Here is a 6,804-nt window from a genome sequence, read left to right as displayed (position 1 = left end):
TACTATTCTATAATATCATGAGGCATGAATATAATTTCACATATATGTAAACACATAATTAAACACGCAACATGAGCTTTATGTTATGCATTTTAAAAATGTATTTCAATATATTTAACAGTGTTTCACATATATGTGAATATATAACCTTTCTGTATGGGAAAACATTGGGATTTTACGGAAAAATATTTGAAATGGATTTTAAATGTGGGTCAAGATCGGCCATACTTGTGTGGCCCACATATCTATATTTGACATCTGGGCCATGTCTTGAATGTATTTCAATATATTTAACAGTGTTTCACATATATGTGAATATATAACCTTTCTGTATGGGAAAACATTGGGATTTTACGGAAAAATATTTGAAATGGATTTTAAATGTGGGTCAAGATCGGCCATACTTGTGTGGCCCACATAACTACATTTGACATCTGGCCCATGTCTTGTGTGCCGTCTTAAACCCGGTACCATCTCTGCCAAACCCGGGCCATGTTTGGTCCACATGCTGTATGCCAGAGCCGGATGAAAACTATTCTGGGCCAAATCTGTTTGCTGACTGGGTTAAAGCCTGCTTTAACAAGCGCGATTCAAAATAACGCCATACCTTCTCCTACTCAGTGTTGCCAACGAATTTTCAGGGGAAGCTGCTAAAAGTTGCTACATTTATTTTATTTATTTTTTTAAATGCTTTATTTAGTGACAATTCACACACAAATTGACAATAAAAGCAAAAATGTCAATAAATTCAAAGACACAATGATTGTAAAAAAAAAAAAAAGCAAATTAAGGAAGAAGAAAAAAAGAGAAAAAAACGAAATGAATCAACAACAAAACATATGAACTATATACAGAGGGGTATTGAGAACAAATCCACATCTCTAACTACAAAATAAGTGCAAAGGTCCTTAAAAAGGATAAAGTTTCAAGGCTATACAACAATCTATAGTCTTTTTTGCTTTAGAGTTCCTTACATCTTCCATCACTTCAAGATACTGACAGCTAAAAGTTGCTAAATGGTGTTGTGGTGTTATTGCGCGATGACGTCATTACGTAATCACGACGCAAAATCAGAATCAGAATCAGAAAGAGCTTTATTGCCAAGTATGTTTGCACATACAAGGAATTTGTTATAGTGTCACAAGCTTCCAGTACACGGAGACAACAACAACACACAGATAATAAAAATAAGATGTGAATAAAATACACATGCATAAATATAAACCACAAAAAATAATACAATTAAATAAAAAGAAAAAAACAAAAAGAAAAAAATTGTCACTACATCAAATCTCAGCAAAAAATGTAAAATATATTTTGTATATGTTAATTTAGATTTGTTTGTAAAATACTGTTGAATTATTGAACACTTACACATTTTTTAATGATTACAATTGAAGTTTTATTAGTAAAACTACACATTGTGAACAGTTCTAGTTTTAAGCAGTGCATTAGTAGTTACTATGCTACACTCTAAGAAAAGTCTGTAAAAATAGAGCACAATTTACTGTTAATTCACAGGATTTTTTTACCTGCATTTTAAACTACGCATTGTATTTTGTGTTTTCGACGCATTAAACAAGCACGAGCAGAAGGGACAGCGGGGTCCTTTTGCTTTCATTGAGGGAAAGCACATTTTTCCATGATGATGAATATTCGGAAAAAGGGAAATGTTGATTTCTGAGAGGCTCCTTTTGTGTTGCAGGGTTATTCTTCAGATCTCATTACTGACTGTTTAGTGTCATGTTCTGTTTGTTCACTGTGAGTTCCAGTAGAGTATGTTCTCACTAAAATCTCCTTTATCTTGTTGTTCATTCAATGCAAGGGGTCTAAATGACAAAGTAAAACGCAAAGGTATATTTTTGTTTTGTTAGGGGCAGAAGTCACATTTTGTTTTTCTACAAGAGACTCACTCAACTGAAGAAGATGCAGCTTTTTGGAAACTGCAGTGTGGAGACACACTGTTGTTCAGTCATGGCTCCAGTCGGTCAGCAGGTGGCTTAACAATTGCCCAGGGAAGGTTGTGACTTTTCATCTGATGCTCATGGACATTGGCTTACTGCTGTGGTTAACTGTGAAGGTTTTGTTATTTTAGTTAATATTCATGGGTATAACAGTAATGGGCAAAACAAGATTTGGTTGTCTAATATTACAGATGCTGTTACGCATTTTAAATAGAAATATTATACAAATTTGGTACTAATTGGAGGTGATTTTAATTTGGCACCCGATGAGTGGCTGGACAGATCTCCATTTCAATATCATTATTCAGGAGTTTTGCCAGGTAAATTCCCTTGTAGATATATGGAGGCTTATGCTAATGCTAGTCAGTTCTCTTGGCTCAAACCTAATGGATCCTCTAAGTCACGGATAGACTTTTGGCTCATCGCTGAGGAATATTCTGAGCTTGCAACTAATGTTTCCATTTCTGCGGCGCCATTGACAGATCATTGCCTGATTTCATTAACTTTGACACCAAACATACCGTTAGGAAAGACTATTGGAAGTTTAATGCAGAACTTTTAAAGGATAAATATTATTGTAGTCAAATAAGAAATTTGATTAGTAAGATTAAAAATGACTTCTCTTTACGTTCTAACGGGATTAAATGGGAGTATTTTAAATTTAAAACTAGGGAAATTTCAATTCGGGTTGCTAAACAAAAAAGCAGAGATCTCAAGCAAAGGTAGTCGAGGTTAATTCAAGAAATTAATATCTGTTGTAATACACAAGAAATGATTCAAGATGTTGAGAAGTTACTCTCTCTTCAAGCTAAATTAGACAGCATGCATCTAATGAAAGCACAAGGAGCTTTTGTACGGTCTCGTGCAGAATGGATGGAAGAAGGAGAGAAGAATACGGCTTATTTTTGTCGGTTAGAAAAGAGACAGCAAAGTAATGCAGTTCGTAGTTTAATTATTAATGATGAGGTAATCACAGATCCGAAATTAATATCTGAGGAAATATACTCGTTTTATAGTAATATTTACTCTTCGTCATACTCTGAAAATACTGCTAAGGAATTTTTTGAAAAGGTAAAAGATTTTATTCCACAGATTGATATTGAATTTAAAGAATTAAATTTAATAACTATTAAAAAATGCATTTGGGTAGATCTCCTGGTCAGGACGGTTTGATTACTGATTTGTACTAATTCTTCTGTGAGGATAATAAAGATTTGTTATTTAAAGCTTTAAAGGAGTGTTTTGATTCGAATTCTTTACTTCCAACTATGAGACAGGGCTTAATTCTTCTCATTCCAAAGTCAAACAAAGATAAAAGAATGATTGAGAATCTGAGACCGATTACCCTGCTTAATGTTGATTATAATATTCTTACATCTGTTGCTAATAGGTTAATATTTAGTCAAGTTATAAGTGAAACTCAATCTGGTTTTATTAAAGGAAGGTTAATACACAACAACATTAGACTCGTCTTAGATTTAATTGATTATGGACATTTAATTAAGGATGATTTTTGTTTCTTGATTTCTATATAAGGCATTCGATACTGTAGAACATAAATTCATTGTACACACATTAAAGTTTTTTAGTTTTGGTCATAAATTTGTTACATTAATAGAGATGTTGTACAAAGACATAAATAGTTCAGTATCGTTACCGTTTGGGACTTCTAAGAGGTTTAACATAATGGTCTTCTTCAAATCTTTGAAGCTCATGCGTCATAAAAAAGCCACTAAAATTAAAAAAGTGAAAAAGCATAATAGGACCCCTTTAAACTATCTAATCTTTTGAAGGTATTTTTTGATCATTAAGCCCCTTGTATTGTAGTTTTTTTTCTTTCTGTATTTATTTGTTTTTGTTTCTTACTTTTCCTGTTATGTTTATTTTGTTTATCTATGTATTTTTTGTTATGCTGCTATTTGGACTTCTTTGAATTGTATTAAGATTTTTCTTACTGTTATTTATTTGGTATTTATGTTCTTCAAGCGATACAAAAAAATGTAAAAAAATGTTTTTGTGTGTTTTCGGGTTACAGGGTTACAACGGATAACGGATAATGTCCTGGAAAATTACTAATACCTTTTTCCATTTCTCTAGATATTTATCTCAGTGTACTAACTGATCAACAATCGCAGGGACAAGCTACTAACGTGTTTCATTAATGAACAATTATTAAACCATTATTATTATCATTATCAAATTGAACAAGTGCAAATAGCAATAACTTAATTCATGTGATGTGTGTGAAAATGTGTGCCTTTTTATTGTTTGAGTCACTTATCAAAAGATGCTAAAAGTAGCCAAATAAAATTTAAAAATAGCTAAATTTGTTGCTAGGTGCTTTTGGAAGAACAAGTTGCTAGGGTATTTATAAGTTGCTAAATTTAGCTACAAAATGGCTAAGTTGGCAACACCGCTCCTACTGTCCGCTGCAGAGCCACAGAAAGAGAGTTGCGTCAACGAAGTCCAAAACGCTCGATCGTCACGTGATTCACGTAGACCTCAAATAGTTCCAGGAAGTTCATAGCGGGCAATTGAAATACATTGAGTTGGAGAGACAGAACTGTGAGTTTTGGTAATTAGTAGACAATAAAATAATGTATTTACATTATTTATAAAATAATGTATACATGTATACGTAGTATATATATGTAGTTATATCAGTGTTGTTTTTAAAAGATAAAATCCGCTAATATTTGAGGATTAATGTGGTCAGCTATCCTTACCTGCCTTGTTAACATATTTTAGGCTGAAGTTACCATGGTAAAAGTCCGTGTTTGCTATATAAATGACATCGTGGTCTTCTACCAAAGTAACTTCAGCCTCTCTATATAAATATAATTATATATGTATGTGTGTGTGTTCTTACAGCTTGCTTGTTAGTCAAGTTCAATCGCATCTTAATGTTCATTGTCGTTTTACTAATCTCATGGTAAATGTTAAGTTTGTTGTCTTAGAAAATTAATTCCAAATAAATGAAGATATTTTATTAAGTGAAAACTAATCTGGTTTAATGTTTTTGATTCTTGTGCATCCCTCAGTTATTAATATATAAAAATATATTTGTAGTATATTCCAATTTAAAACAACTTAACATTTTTACACATTTAATCATATATTTTATGTATGTTGACTTTTGTTATGCACTTATTTACAGCAATCGATTTATACATTTATAATAAACTATAAAGCATGTTGTCCTTGAACAGTCTCCACTATAGTTTGCTGTGCTGCATGGGAGTGCTCCAGTCACTCACAGAAAGGAGTGTGAATGTATGGTTTCCCTACTGATCTGGAGAGGAGAAAAAAATGCATTAAGTTTTGTTCAATTCACATTTATTTGTATAGCACTTTTTTAATATACACATTGTTTCAAAGCAGCTTTACAGAAAATGAATGTTTCTACATTACAAATAAGAGTTCTGTTAACAGGTGTAACTGTGCCAAAGTAATGTTCATATGGCAGAAATGGTCTAAAATTAGGCTATACAAATCATGCAGTTAAGTAACGTCATGTATTCAGAAACAATGAAATATATACAGAAACAATGAACAACTTAAAGCAATGGTTACGTGATGTGATCATGTTGATTACAATGCAAGGCACATGTAGCAGTTTTGTATGTTTATTCAGAGTCCGCTTCATCTGAAGTCCTCTCGAGGGTTGGGTCACCTGAAGTCTTCGTAAGAGGCTGGGTCATCTCTTCACGTCATCTCTTCACAGGTGTTGGGTCATCTGAAGTCCTCTCGAGGGTTGGGTCATCTCTTCACAGGTGTTGGGTCACCTGAAGTCCTCTCGAGGGTTGGGTCATCTCTTCACAGGTGTTGGGTCATCTGAAGTGTGTGTGTATATGAGTGTGTGTGTGTGTATATGAGTGTGTGTGTGTGTGTATATGAGTGTGTGTGTGTGTGTATATGAGTGTGTGTGTGTGTGTATATGAGTGTGTGTGTATATGAGTGTGTGTGTGTATATGAGTGTGTGTGTGCTGGTGTATGTATATGAGTGTGTGTGTGCTGGTGTATGTATATGTATATGTGTGTGTGTATATGAGTGTGTGTGTGTGCTGGTTTATGTATATGAGTGTGTAAATGTGTGTTGCAGGTGGACTGGGGGGGCAGTGTGTCTGCGCAGGTGCAGGTGCAGGTGCAGGTGCGTCTGGAGGTCAGTAATCCGCAGGAGGGTGGTGATCTGTCGCAGCTCTGCATCCGTGACTCTGTGTCTGGGGTCACTCTGCTGCAGACTAACGGCAGCGTCCAGGAGAGAGGCTTCCAGACCTTCAGCGCCGACTCACTGCGCGGTACAAACATCACTCCGGAAAAATACAGTACAATGTGTTTACATACAGATCAGCCTGTAAATTTACACTTTAAAACAGTCATTAAAAAAAAAAAAAACATGTTAAACCAGTAAATCCAACAGACCTTTTTGTGTCAAACACCATCATGATAACACACACAACACTAAAATAACACGATAAACATTCATTTAACAACATGCATTGTAACATAAAACCACTGTTTATTTTCAGTAAATATTTTATTTGCTTCCAGAAATGGTAAACTCAGCAGTATTTTAATGTAACATTTTTAGTAGTGTAGAGTTAAATTGCAATCATACATATTTTTTACAGTGCACACACATTTATCTTACTATGTACATGAGCACATCATAGACTTCAATGTAGATATGCCATACACCAAATCATAGCTGAGAAAACACACACACACAATGTAGAAAACAAACTTATACCTGCGTGTGTCTGTGTGTGTATGTTGTGTGTGTGTGTGTATGTCGTGTTTGTGTGTATGTCATGTTTGTGTGTATGTCATGTTTGTGTGT

The 6,804-nt window shown here is 34.1% G+C and overlaps 1 protein-coding gene across 1 annotated transcript in view; it reads left to right on the top strand.

The window, feature by feature from the left end:
• The first annotated feature begins 6,046 nt into the window (after nt 1-6,046).
• The window catches only part of LOC107704529 (limbin), a 15,557-nt gene continuing 14,799 nt past the window's right edge, over nt 6,047-6,804 (top strand). The window contains exon 1 of the mRNA XM_016507469.1: nt 6,047-6,262. The gene's annotated coding sequence lies outside the window, so the exon portion shown is untranslated. The remainder of the gene's footprint in view (nt 6,263-6,804) is intronic.

This window comes from Sinocyclocheilus anshuiensis, unplaced genomic scaffold, assembly GCF_001515605.1.
Source record: "Sinocyclocheilus anshuiensis isolate Anshui unplaced genomic scaffold, SAMN03320099.WGS_v1.1 scaffold2026, whole genome shotgun sequence".
NCBI lineage: Eukaryota > Metazoa > Chordata > Actinopteri > Cypriniformes > Cyprinidae > Sinocyclocheilus > Sinocyclocheilus anshuiensis.
The sequence above is the reverse complement of the archived record's forward strand: the minus strand, read 5'-3'. Positions and strand labels throughout refer to the sequence as shown.